Here is a 15139-nt window from a genome sequence, read left to right as displayed (position 1 = left end):
GGTTTCCGGTTGTCCTCAATGCACCTGCCAGTAATTCTGCGAGTGTCAGAGTCATGGTACGGCAAAGTCATCTGAGCAGTTTTTAACACCTGTACTAGAGATTTGTGGGGCCCGAGCAACCTCACATTTAGCTCCTGTCATTAGTTGGAAAACCCCCTTAGTGGCAGTTGTCCACAGCTGACACTCTTGTATGAATTCTGCCCATGTTATCAGAATATCTCCCATTACAACAACTAGAAGAAAATGTCCATGCAGACTCATCAGCAGAATACAGGCTGCTGTTAGAAATGTGAAATCCCTGCAGAAATTATGTCCTTATCTACTATAATATTTAGTTTGCAGGATAGGAAGGTTGTTATTCCACAATTGAACTTTCCTCCTTTATATCTGGGACTCCGTTTCCACTACATCATGCTGGAAAGCGAGGAGGAAGCATATGTTTAACAGGCGGGTAAAATGTACAGGCTTTCACAAATCAAGTAAATGGCTGTTGTAGGCAGAAACTGCTGTATGTAAAAACATTTTAACAACTTATCCTGTGTCTAGGGCTGCCAGTCACCGTGCACTTCACAGTGTAGACACTTCCATATGTATTTGTTAATGTTCAGATCTCCCTGGCTGTCAAACATTTTGAATAAATCTGTATTTTTCAGCCATTGATATTTTTTTTATAAGAGGATACCACATCTCAGGCCCCCTTCACATCACGTTTATTGCACTATGTTTGATGTATACGCTGGGAAAAGCTCCCGACATATATGTTAAACGTTGTCTGTAAAGGATGCCTGAACAGTGGCATCCATCACTATAGAGTATAATGGTATCGGATAAGCGTATCCGTTACCCGCTAAACGTATACGTCATGAACTCTCATGACCCTGTTCATGACATGTACGTATAACGGACACCATTGTAGTCTATGGGTGATGGATGACATTACTAGGAATCCGTCATAGGCATCCGTCACCCATAGACTAATATGGTATCGGTTTAATGTATGTCATGAAAAGCTATTGAAAAGCCTATAGTGTATACATTAAATATATGCCTGTGACGTATACCATATAGTGGCATATGTCATCCTTAGTCACCCATGTAAAAATATATGTATACCGTGCGATCTACATTTTTTGCGAGATGGAAAAGTGCTGTCTACTATACTATTCAATCCTTCAAAGAGAAAAAAATGTACTGACATATACCAGTCTAATGGAGGCCAAAATGACACTCATTTGTCCTCTGTCGGACTAGTAGAGGCATTTGTACATGTTTACGGTGCACACTTTCCCTATGCTATGCATAGGGAATAAACGTGATGTGAAGGGGGCCTAACTATCTTACAAATTGAGATTTGACAATTACCGTTCTAATGCAACCATTCTGACTATTTCACGTAGTGGCGTTTTGGAGGCTGCACCTGTTATATCTCGTTTAGGGGCATCATGAAGGTGTCCCTATTTAAAGTGTACGTGTCTTATTTAAAATACAGATGTGTCCTTCCTTACCTTTCCTCTTATCTCAACATATCATGGTATGTGGGGTACAAGACTTTGAAAAAATACAACATGGTTTTGTGATGAAGCCTGTGAAGAGTATTTCTAGCATGTTGTGATATTGTATAGAAATGGTTTCATGAGAAATTGGAGTCATTAAAGGCTATGTACACCTTTGACATTATTTTAGGTTTTTTTAATAAAATTGTGCATCTGTGTGATTTTATTAAAAATTATTTTAACTTTTTCATATACAGCTGCTTTGTATTCCGTATATAGAGCAGCTGTATCTTGCGCTGAATCCTGTATCTGTTAGATACAGGATTCAGTGACAGCGGGTCCTGCGTGGTTGAGCTGTTAACGATCACATCTAAGTTCATAATTTAGATGTCATCAATTACAGGTGGATACTGCGTGTCAGAGACACGCAGGACCGGCTGTCACTAAACCCGTCAGTCCCGCGGACCTGACGGATTCAGGTCTTAGTGCACGATACAGCTGCTCTGTATACAGAAAACAAAGAAGCTGTATCTCAAAATGTTAAAATAATTTTTAATAAAATGTGTTTAGGAAGTGGCACCAATGACACTGATGCACAATTTTATTGAAAAAATAAAAATGATGTCACAGGTTTACATAGACTTTAACCAGATCCAAGCAAAGGTAAGGGTCAACACATATGTACATATAAGTTAGTCTTGACTCCAAATAGTCTAAAAAAAAATATATAAAGCTACATTCATATCCTTATATTTTTGTAAGGATTTTCAAGCAAGTAGACGGCAAAACATTTCTCATTATGATTTTCTGGGATGTGTTTTCATGTGTGTAAATATCAGCAGCCTAGGTAATGTTGGCATCAGGTAGGTAATTGTAATCAGGCATCATGTAGTTAACGTAGAAGATGCATTCTGCTGTGTAACTGCAAGCCACAGCATGTCTGTCTGGCAAGTAGTTTACACAGCTGATGGAGTCATACATTTAAAGGGGTTTCCCAAGATTCTCATTTGTATGATCAGTGGGGATCCTACTCCAACTTTCACCGATCCGCAGAATGAAGGCACTGCGGCCCAATCATTGTTTATCTAGGCACAGTGACATACATATGAGTGTGGCTGTGCCTGGTACTGCAACTCAGCCCCATTCACTTGATTTGGCTAAACTGCAGTACCAGACACAAGCCCACTAGTATGTATGCCGCTGTGCCAGTATATACAATAAAGAGGTCACAGTTCCTTTGTTCTGATTATCAGTAGGGGTCACCGATCATATATAAATGACCTATCTTAGGCAACATCAATTGAAAATCACACAAAACATAAGATTGGAACCAATCACGTAAAAGAAGGAAACCTTTTCCCATAATAAAAAGCTTGAGAAAGGCATTTCTGCTTTCACATGATATGGTTCAATCCCATCTTTGACACTAAATACATGTCTTAATAACGCGGGAGAATTTCTTGAGAAAATCAAATCAAAGTCTAGTTTTTCTAATTTTCTAAAATTACTGTATGGTCTAACTAAAACTCCTCTCCCCTATAGTGTATATATATATATATATATATATATATATATATATATATATATATATATATATATATATACACATCAATGTAATTGTATCTGAGAAATAGTCATTAAATGCATTCTTCACACAAGAAATCTGAAACCATGATGCATTGCAGCGAGACGCCTATGCTGCGGTATGAATTTTAAAATAAATTTGCAAGGATGACAAAGAAAAAGCAAAGCATGGGAAATACAGGGAAAGCGTAACATACGTATTCAGCGGACATATCAGAGTGCTAAATATGTAGATAACGCACATGCATTAACATTTCCCTCTTCTGCAGCATATTGAACTCTATCGCTAAAGGATTAAGATCACAGAGTAACCTTTACATTGGGTTAGGCAAACTCGAAAATTGTGCAATGTGTTGCCATGGAGACTAACAAGATATCAACATTGCAGAGAATGTATCTTTCATACCCTAAATTCCCAATGGTTCCTCCATTTAACACATTATCATGCATTTTCAATATTCCCCGGCACTAGCGCTGGTGATACTGACTAGACAATATCCATGCGTCTTCCTTAACCGTTAATGGCCGGGACGCTCACAACACGGTAATAATGGGTAACAGCCGTGTCAAACTTTCGCTCTCCCCCTCGCGTAGGGAATCGTTTGACTTTGTTAATATTGTGAATGATCATCAATGCGCATTCTGATCCGTGGGATTTATCCGACAAGAAAGGAATTAGGACCTCCACCTTCCACCATGAATGAGATGTGGAGGTATAAAGCAGCAGTGCACCTTACCTCAGTGCCCATATATCACAGCTAGTTTCTCTGAACTCAAAGCTCTCATTGTCTTCTTCAATCTGCCCAACAGTGGTGTTCAGCACAGGAAAAACAGGCAGTATTTTGTTCCTTTTGTCTCTGCATTGCTGCACTCTGCGGCCCCAGGGACGGCCATGTCACATCAATCAGTATCACTTTAATAGGCAGTCAGCTAACGGAATCACATGTTGCCATGAAGCTGCACTGCTGAACAAGCAGGAATCCATGGGACGGGAGATCTCTGAGCCAGGGCTTGTTTATCAAAAGCCATACGAATGTTAAGAACCTTAGGGCAAATAAGGTATCGCTGACGGCAAACTAGACATCAAACGTCTTAGGCTTCACTCACGATACTACATTTAAAGTCCATTAATTCATGCATTATTCTGTCATTTATAACCAGCTAAATATTTCAATCTTTTTTTTAAAAGATATTGTGGGGCACTATCTCCAATGCCGAAAGTAGTAAAGATAATGCAAAGTCATGAGCAACTACTGAAGATGATGTCATGTAACCTACGGCCTATTTTCAATGGTGCAGCAAAAAAACCACAAAGAAACATATTTCTGCTGTGATCATCATTGGTATACCGTACGTAAAAACCACAGTTGCTGGTTTAAAGGTAATGTGTTGCTAGAAAAAAAATTTTGTTTTAGTTAAACAATTAGTGTATAGGTGATTAAACATTGTTCTCATTTTTAAAAATTTTTCACGAGTCAGGAAATATTATAAATTAGATTCTAATTTATAGCATTTCCCAGTGCTGGTCACTAGATGGAGCAATTCCCAAAATTGCAGCATTGGCATGTGGTAAAGCAACCACAATGCTTTATGCTGCAAAATTTTAGAAAACACACTCGCTCTAGTGTGCTCACAGAATCCCCCCTCCATTATCCTGGCTAGTGGCAGGAGAAAGGAGGGGATTGAACGGTCAAACCTCCTACACTGTGTGTCGCCATTTTTTGAGCTAACACACAGTGTAGTAGGTTAACATACAGTAGTAAACACACAGTAAAACACGTACATACACAGACCTAACTTACCTGCTCCTGCCGCCGCCGCTCCCTCCGCTCCGTCTGCTCCCTCCGCTCCAAGTGCTTGCATTAGAACACAAGTCCGGAAGCCGCGACCGGAAGTAGTAATCTTACTGTCCGGCCGCGGCTTCCGGTCCACAAGAAAATGGCGCTGGACGTCGCTTGGCCGAAGACCTTCCATTTGGACTGTGTGGGAGCGGCACATGCGCCGTTCCCACACAGACGGCGTATAGTATAGTGAATGGAACGGGTCCCGTTCACATTCATTATGGGGCTGTATGTGCCGTATTCCATGTCTGTATGTGTCGTTAATCGACACATACAGAGATGAAAAAAAAAATGGCAGCCCCCATAGACAAGAAAAAGTTAAAAAGAAATGAAAACACAAAAACACAAATAAATAAAACATTTTTTAATAAAACACTAAAAGCAAATTGATATAAAAAAAAAAAAATTCCGCGACACCCGTCCTTTAACACATGGTTTTCCCTGGTTGTGTTTGTTTTTTTAGGGGGAAGAATAGGATAAGATTTTTGTTTTTTAAAACAATAAATTTTTAAAAAGATTTTTCAAATGAAAACATAAAGTTAAAGTAGTTTTCAAAGAGAAAAAAAATATACAGCATAGATTTATCCATACATGCCCAAACACTAGGGGAAACCTAGAAGAACATTGTATTACAGAGGTATTCTCCCCTAAAAAGCAATGCTTATACATCATATGGCAGGACACAGCGTGCCTATGACTACATACTGAGACGTAAGAACTCTATGTGCAGCAGTGCGGGCTCCGTGTACAACGCCTATGACATTAAACAGCCTTCTTCTGTTTATCACTGTCAAAGAAGGAGGAGAAGCAAGGGAGGGGAACACTTTTATAAGATATATACAGTATATAATAATGAGTATCTGTGCTGATAATATGAGTGTCTGTGGTAACCAACCGACTGTTCAGAAAATGGAGAAGACATGCTTAAAAACTGTAGTTAGACTTAAGCGCAATGTAAGGCACATGTACACGGGCCAATGATCGTTCCCGATCCAAGACCCGTGTAAACAACGCAGTGCTCAGCCAACAAGCAAAGAAAGGCTGATTTGTCTGAGGTATCTTCTATGTGACAGGGGTTGTCCTGCCGACAATATGTAAAATGCATGGGGACCGAACGATTGTATTAACGATCATTAGTCCCCATACATAAACCAAAAAATAGCAAGAATCCAATATCCCAAATGCAAAAAAAAGTATCATACATCGTTCATATGGGATGATCCTATGATTAAATCCTAAATGCATCAAAAAACATACGACAAACCTACAAAAAAGTGATGCCACAACAGCACAAAAATATAGAAAATTGAAAAAAATGTTTATTGAGTTTAACTAGAAAAGCTGAATACAAGACAATTAAAAATAATCCATAAACCTACAAATAAAAAGGACCGTTCACAATGTAACTCCCAAAGGAGATAATAATAACATAGAAACCCCCCCCCATTAATCCACAGACCATGTACAATGAAATATATACGTATATAAATGGCAAGTTGCATGAATGTTATTCTATATTACAAAAAAATATATCTCATTTTAAGTCTGTGTAAGGATAAGAGCAAAGAATTTACTGGACAATAAAGATAAATATCAAGGGACATAACATACCCATAATGAATTGCAGGGGTGACCACACAGCGAGCGTCCACCCCAACGCGCGTTTCGGTGCTTAATGCCTCCGTCATACATTTTACATCGGCCCGTGTAAAGGGCCTTTAAACGCGCGAGAATCGACCTGTTATTATCGACAATCAGCGCTAGTTATGGGCAGAATAAACCGGCCTTTACTGTGACAACCGAGCCCACAGATTAATTATGGCAGAATCACATCTTCAAGGTCATTCATTATAAACCAGCCTTTTGCTCAGGAATATAATAAGATAGAATTTTAAATGTTCCTTGTAACCAGAAAAAAAAAAAGACAATTTATTTATGTCAACTCTAAATCTGTTCACTACTATTTATTTTATCCTGTAGCGAGAAGATAACTTAGATTAGACATAAAGCCAAATAAAATATAGAATTAAGCCTAACTTGAACTTCAGATCAGAACAGTGCACTATACATGAAAAATGTGACACCTCTAAGCCCTGGGATAAACTTAGACCCATATCAGGGTGATTCACTATCTATACATTCAAGTATTTGTAAAATCCTGTCACACCGATAACAATGTCAAACGGCTCCACTTGTACAATGGTACAAGTTCCCAGCAGCTGATGATTTCAGGGCTCAACTATGAGGTTTCTGGTAAAACTCAAGATTAAAGTTGCCCATTCGCTGTCTGTGAGTCTTGTCTGGGTCCTGGGCTAATGATATGAGTGCAAGGAATTTGACAAGGAGGTAGCATTCAGCTTAGAAGGGGCCAGGTCGAGCTGACCTCTGCACTGAAGCATGATGGTCATATTAAAATGTACCGCGTGAACATTCTCCAGCATCTAAAACACCTCAGCGACAAATCTGTCTCCACAATACGAAATACCTAAAGCATTACATGTAATCCTCCAACGTCGTTTTTTCCATCCCTGGATAGTGTCTGACCATATTTAGGGTGAACTGACTTTTTTTTCTCCGAATTTTGTATGTGTAGAAGAGTAGAGTTGAATTGTATATTTCATGCGGCCATGAAAACAAGAATAAATGAGACAATTGTGCTCAATGTTTGCAATAATTATATAATGTATGACCAAAATATTCATATAAACAAAAGAAATCTATTTTTAAAGATACTTAATTATTTTAAGAAATATATTTTTTTAAGTGTCCACAAGGACATTTTTGTTACATTAGGTCTCACGATTATTTTTTCCGTTATAATGCCACGTTTATGTAAACTTATAATTTGATGACATCCCTTGAGATCAAATATAGATAGAATGAAATAAAAATTCAGTAAACATCTTCCAATTTCCAGTAACCGACTATGGCAGGACTTAAAAACACAGATCAAAACACACGGAGTACAACCTAATATGCATTTGTACCATTTAACATGTGACATTTCAATGGCTTCTGCTGCCAAAGATTAAAGTCACAAGCAGCAGACGTCAAGTACGATAACCACTATATTCACAAAAATCATGTTCCATTTAAATATACCCACTAATACATATTTATGAAAAAGCAGCAATCCAGGGTATAAAATGTAAACTATTAGTGATGGCTTTTAGAAGCCTGGAGCGTATGCAGTCTGTTTTTCACAAGACACGAGTGGCACGTGTGCAAACAATGCGGCATGTAGACTGTAAATGTATGTGTTCATGCGGACCGCCTCACACCGATATGTGCAGGTTAAATACGTTCGTGTGCATGAGGCCTAACACTGTATATGTATGTGTTCATGCGGACCGCCTCACACCGATATGTGCAGGTTAAATACGTTCGTGTGCATGAGGCCTAACACTGTAAATGTATGTGTTCATGCGGACCGCCTCACACCGATATGTGCAGGTTAAATACGTTCGTGTGCATGAGGCCTAACACTGTAAATGTATGTGTTCATGCGGACCGCCTCACACCGATATGTGCAGGTTAAATACGTTCGTGTGCATGAGGCCTAACACTGTAAATGTATGTGTTCATGCGGACCGCCTCACACCGATATGTGCAGGTTAAATACGTTCGTGTGCATGAGGCCTAACACTGTAAATGTATGTGTTCATGCGGACCGCCTCACACCGATATGTGCAGGTTAAATACGTTCGTGTGCATGAGGCCTAACACTGTAAATGTATGTGTTCATGCGGACCGCCTCACACCGATATGTGCAGGTTAAATACGTTCGTGTGCATGAGGCCTAACACTGTAAATGTATGTGTTCATGCGGACCGCCTCACACCGATATGTGCAGGTTAAATACGTTCGTGTGCATGAGGCCTAACACTGTAAATGTATGTGTTCATGCGGACCGCCTCACACCGATATGTGCAGGTTAAATACGTTCGTGTGCATGAGGCCTAACACTGTAAATGTATGTGTTCATGCGGACCGCCTCACACCGATATGTGCAGGTTAAATACGTTCGTGTGCATGAGGCCTAACACTGTAAATGTATGTGTTCATGCGGACCGCCTCACACCGATATGTGCAGGTTAAATACGTTCGTGTGCATGAGGCCTAACACTGTAAATGTATGTGTTCATGCGGACTGCCTCACACCGATATGTGCAGGTTAAATACGTTCGTGTGCATGAGGCCTAACACTGTAAATGTATGTGTTCATGCGGACCGCCTCACACCGATATGTGCAGGTTAAATACGTTCGTGTGCATGAGGCCTAACACTGTAAATGTATGTGTTCATGCGGACCGCCTCACACCGATATGTGCAGGTTAAATACGTTCGTGTGCATGAGGCCTAACACTGTAAATGTATGTGTTCATGCGGACCGCCTCACACCGATATGTGCAGGTTAAATACGTTCGTGTGCATGAGGCCTAACACTGTAAATGTATGTGTTCATGTGGACCGCCTCACACCGATATGTGCAGGTTAAATACGTTCGTGTGCATGAGGCCTAACACTGTAAATGTATGTGTTCATGCGGACCGCCTCACACCGATATGTGCAGGTTAAATACGTTCGTGTGCATGAGGCCTAACACTGTAAATGTATGTGTTCATGCGGACCGCCTCACACCGATATGTGCAGGTTAAATACGTTCGTGTGCATGAGGCCTAACACTGTAAATGTATGTGTTCATGCGGACCGCCTCACACCGATATGTGCAGGTTAAATACGTTCGTGTGCATGAGGCCTAACACTGTAAATGTATGTGTTCATGCGGACCGCCTCACACCGATATGTGCAGGTTAAATACGTTCGTGTGCATGAGGCCTAACACTGTAAATGTATGTGTTCATGCGGACCGCCTCACACCGATATGTGCAGGTTAAATACGTTCGTGTGCATGAGGCCTAACACTGTAAATGTATGTGTTCATGCGGACCGCCTCACACCGATATGTGCAGGTTAAATACGTTCGTGTGCATGAGGCCTAACACTGTAAATGTATGTGTTCATGCGGACCGCCTCACACCGATATGTGCAGGTTAAATACGTTCGTGTGCATGAGGCCTAACACTGTAAATGTATGTGTTCATGCGGACCGCCTCACACCGATATGTGCAGGTTAAATACGTTCGTGTGCATGAGGCCTAACACTGTAAATGTATGTGTTCATGTGGACCGCCTCACACCGATATGTGCAGGTTAAATACGTTTGTGTGCATGAGGCCTAACACTGTAAATGTATGTGTTCATGCGGACCGCCTCACACCGATATGTGCAGGTTAAATACGTTCGTGTGCATGAGGCCTAACACTGTATATGTATGTGTTCATGCGGACCGCCTCACACCGATATGTGCAGGTTAAATACGTTTGTGTGCATGAGGCCTAACACTGTAAATGTATGTGTTCATGTGGACCGCCTCACACCGATATGTGCAGGTTAAATACGTTCGTGTGCATGAGGCCTAACACTGTAAATGTATGTGTTCATGTGGACCGCCTCACACCGATATGTGCAGGTTAAATACGTTTGTGTGCATGAGGCCTAACACAGTATATGTATGTGTTCATGTGGACCGCCTCACACCGATATGTGCAGGTTAAATACGTTCGTGTGCATGAGGCCTAACACTGTAAATGTATGTGTTCATGCGGACCGCCTCACACCGATATGTGCAGGTTAAATACGTTCGTGTGCATGAGGCCTAACACTGTAAATGTATGTGTTCATGCGGACCGCCTCACACCGATATGTGCAGGTTAAATACGTTCGTGTGCATGAGGCCTAACACTGTAAATGTATGTGTTCATGCGGACCGCCTCACACCGATATGTGCAGGTTAAATACGTTCGTGTGCATGAGGCCTAACACTGTAAATGTATGTGTTCATGCGGACCGCCTCACACCGATATGTGCAGGTTAAATACGTTCGTGTGCATGAGGCCTAACACTGTAAATGTATGTGTTCATGCGGACCGCCTCACACCGATATGTGCAGGTTAAATACGTTCGTGTGCATGAGGCCTAACACTGTAAATGTATGTGTTCATGTGGACCGCCTCACACCGATATGTGCAGGTTAAATACGTTCGTGTGCATGAGGCCTAACACTGTAAATGTATGTGTTCATGCGGACCGCCTCACACCGATATGTGCAGGTTAAATACGTTCGTGTGCATGAGGCCTAACACTGTAAATGTATGTGTTCATGCGGACCGCCTCACACCGATATGTGCAGGTTAAATACGTTCGTGTGCATGAGGCCTAACACTGTAAATGTATGTGTTCATGCGGACCGCCTCACACCGATATGTGCAGGTTAAATACGTTCGTGTGCATGAGGCCTAACACTGTAAATGTATGTGTTCATGCGGACCGCCTCACACCGATATGTGCAGGTTAAATACGTTCGTGTGCATGAGGCCTAACACTGTAAATGTATGTGTTCATGCGGACCGCCTCACACCGATATGTGCAGGTTAAATACGTTCGTGTGCATGAGGCCTAACACTGTAAATGTATGTGTTCATGCGGACCGCCTCACACCGATATGTGCAGGTTAAATACGTTCGTGTGCATGAGGCCTAACACTGTAAATGTATGTGTTCATGCGGACCGCCTCACACCGATATGTGCAGGTTAAATACGTTCGTGTGCATGAGGCCTAACACTGTAAATGTATGTGTTCATGCGGACCGCCTCACACCGATATGTGCAGGTTAAATACGTTCGTGTGCATGAGGCCTAACACTGTAAATGTATGTGTTCATGTGGACCGCCTCACACCGATATGTGCAGGTTAAATACGTTTGTGTGCATGAGGCCTAACACTGTAAATGTATGTGTTCATGCGGACCGCCTCACACCGATATGTGCAGGTTAAATACGTTCGTGTGCATGAGGCCTAACACTGTATATGTATGTGTTCATGCGGACCGCCTCACACCGATATGTGCAGGTTAAATACGTTCGTGTGCATGAGGCCTAACACTGTAAATGTATGTGTTCATGTGGACCGCCTCACACCGATATGTGCAGGTTAAATACGTTTGTGTGCATGAGGCCTAACACAGTATATGTATGTGTTCATGTGGACCGCCTCACACCGATATGTGCAGGTTAAATACGTTCGTGTGCATGAGGCCTAACACTGTATATGTATGTGTTCATGCGGACCGCCTCACACCGATATGTGCAGGTTAAATACGTTTGTGTGCATGAGGCCTAACACTGTAAATGTATGTGTTCATGTGGACCGCCTCACACCGATATGTGCAGGTTAAATACGTTCGTGTGCATGAGGCCTAACACTGTAAATGTATGTGTTCATGCGGACCGCCTCACACCGATATGTGCAGGTTAAATACGTTCGTGTGCATCAGGCCTAACACTGTATATGTATGTGTTCATGCGTACCGCCTCACACCGATATGTGCAGGTTAAATACGTTCGTGTGCATGAGGCCTAACACTGTAAATGTATGTGTTCATGCGGACCGCCTCACACCGATATGTGCAGGTTAAATACGTTCGTGTGCATGAGGCCTAACACTGTAAATGTATGTGTTCCTGCGGACCGCCTCACACCGATATGTGCAGGTTAAATACGTTTGTGTGCATGAGGCCTAACACTGTAAATGTATGTGTTCATGCGGACCGCCTCACACCGATATGTGCAGGTTAAATACGTTCGTGTGCATGAGGCCTAACACTGTAAATGTATGTGTTCATGCGGACCGCCTCACACCGATATGTGCAGGTTAAATACGTTCGTGTGCATGAGGCCTAACACTGTAAATGTATGTGTTCATGTGGACCGCCTCACACCGATATGTGCAGGTTAAATACGTTTGTGTGCATGAGGCCTAACACTGTAAATGTATGTGTTCATGTGGACCGCCTCACACCGATATGTGCAGGTTAAATACGTTCGTGTGCATGAGGCCTAACACTGTAAATGTATGTGTTCATGTGGACCGCCTCACACCGATATGTGCAGGTTAAATACGTTCGTGTGCATGAGGCCTAACACTGTAAATGTATATGTTCATGCGAACCGCCTCACCCCGATATGTGCAGGTTAAATACGTTTGTGTGCATGAGGCCTAACACTGTAAATGTATGTGTTCATGCGGACCGCCTCACACCGATATGTGCAGGTTAAATACGTTCCAGAATTTGGTCCATAGGAACAAGGTGCAGTTACACAACTAGTCACAAAGAACAATTCTATGTCAAATAAAAGGATTTTATTACAATTAAATATTAATACTGTTATTAAAACTTATGTTGAACTCCTCTAAACTAAGCCCAAGTACTGTGTAAGGTTCATTGAACGCTATGAGCAGTAGACCAAGCATGCTTTCTACCCTCCATTTACAGCAGCAATAGAAAGCCAGTATATTCCACACCTCTTGGTACACATTAGAATAGAAAATCATCAGTGTAATAAAAGAAGATTCCAATTAACTGAACCTTCATGTAACATTGTTTATTGCAGAGATGGGGTTTTTTAACGGGAACCTGTCAGATTGAAAATGCAGTCTGATCTGGTGGCAGCATGTTATAGAGCAGGAGAAGCTGAGCAGATTGCTATTACGTTTTGTGGGAAAATATTCATTATATCTTGCAATTTATTGATTTAAATCTCTGTTCTTTCTGGGCTTAGGAGTCCAGTGGGCGGTCCCACTCAGTGAATGACAGATATGACTTCTAAGTCTAGAACGAGCAGAGATTTCGATCAATAAATTAGGGCAAAGCCCCACGTGGCGGAATTGCTCTGGAATTCCGCTGCGGACACTCCGCAGCGTTAATCCGCGGCGGACCCGTTTCTCCTTTGCCTTCCACTGCTTTTTAGTTGTGTTCGTTTAGACGATGCGGAAAATTCCGCTGTGGAGCATAGGCTGCGGTGCGGAATTTGGTGTCCGCGGCATACAATGGTTGTTGCGAACGTGTGGCGGACTGGTTGCGGACTCATTGCGGAAGTTCTCCATTGACTTCAATGGAGATTCTAAAATCCGCAGATGTCATGTACATGTTATGTGTGCTGCGGAGCGTATTGGTTTTTTAACATGACATTTCTTAATTCTGGCTGGACCTATGTATTTCTAGGTCTACAGCCAGACTGAGGAAGTCAATGGGGCTCCCGTAATTACGAGTGACTACGTGTGTGCACCCATAATTACGGGTGACTACGTATGTGCACCCATAATTACGGGAGCGTTGCTAGGCGACGTCAGTAAATAGTCACTGTCCAGGGTGCTGAAAGAGTTAAGCGATCGGCAGTAACTGTTTCTGCACCCTGGACAGTGACTACCGATCACAATATACATCAACCTGTAAAAAAAATAGAAGTTCATACTTACCGAGAACTCCCTGCTTCTTTCTCCAGTCCGGCTTCCCAGGATGACGTTTCAGTCTAAGTGACGGCTGCAGCCAATCACAGGCTTCAGCGGTCACATGGACTGCCGCATCATCCAGGGAGGTCGGGCTGGATGCCGAAAGAGGGACGCGTCACCAAGACAACGGCCGGTAAGTATGAAATTCTTTTACTTTCACTAGGGAAAGTGCTGTCCCTTCTCTCTATCATGCACTGATAGAGAGAAGGGAAGTACTTTTACCTCAGTACGCAACGGCTAGTCCGCATCAATTTACTGCACATTTTGGGCAGATCCGCAACAGAATCTGCAACGCAGATTCTGTGCGGCATTGATGCGGACAGTTGCGGAAGAAATACGCCACGTGGGGCCATGCCCTTACAAGTTGTGCTGAATCTTTTTCTACAAAACTATGTATCAATCCGCTCATCTTCTCCTGCTCTATAACATGCTGCCTGCAGATCAGACTGCATTTTCAATGTGACAGGTGAATTAGGGATGCTTTCAAGCTTTAAAGTGAAATTGGGGATATCCGTTGGTTGCAATAAGTCAACAGGATATATAACCGTCATATAAGGAGATCAGTTTGTTAAAGTAACACAGCTGCAGTCATAAAAAGTGTTGAAAACACTCTTGAATCATGTATGTGTAAATACGTCCTGATGAGACAATTAGGGCTCATTCAGGCGAGCGTGATTCTCGTCTGTGCGCTGTGTGTTGAAACAACGCACAGCACATGGAGCCATTGACTTCAAGGGGGTTATTCACACATGCGTGAGTTTTAATGCAGTGTGTGTTCGTTGCGTGAAACTCACTGCATGTCCTATATT

At 42.0% G+C, this 15139-nt stretch overlaps 1 protein-coding gene across 3 annotated transcripts in view; it reads right to left on the bottom strand.

Annotated features, from left to right (window-relative positions):
• Positions 1 to 15139, bottom strand: part of CDH2 (cadherin 2) — a 261108-nt gene that overhangs the window by 151826 nt on the left and 94143 nt on the right. Inside the window, exon 1 of one of the 3 annotated variants that reach the window (XM_075826316.1) lies at positions 3815 to 3833. The exons of the other annotated variants lie outside the window; for them this stretch is intronic. The gene's annotated coding sequence lies outside the window, so the exon portion shown is untranslated. Of the gene's footprint in view, positions 1 to 3814; positions 3834 to 15139 lie in introns of those variants that run through there. 3 annotated transcript variants of the gene reach the window in all.

This window comes from Rhinoderma darwinii, chromosome 5, assembly GCF_050947455.1.
Source record: "Rhinoderma darwinii isolate aRhiDar2 chromosome 5, aRhiDar2.hap1, whole genome shotgun sequence".
Lineage (NCBI taxonomy): Eukaryota > Metazoa > Chordata > Amphibia > Anura > Rhinodermatidae > Rhinoderma > Rhinoderma darwinii.
The sequence above is the reverse complement of the archived record's forward strand: the minus strand, read 5'-3'. Positions and strand labels throughout refer to the sequence as shown.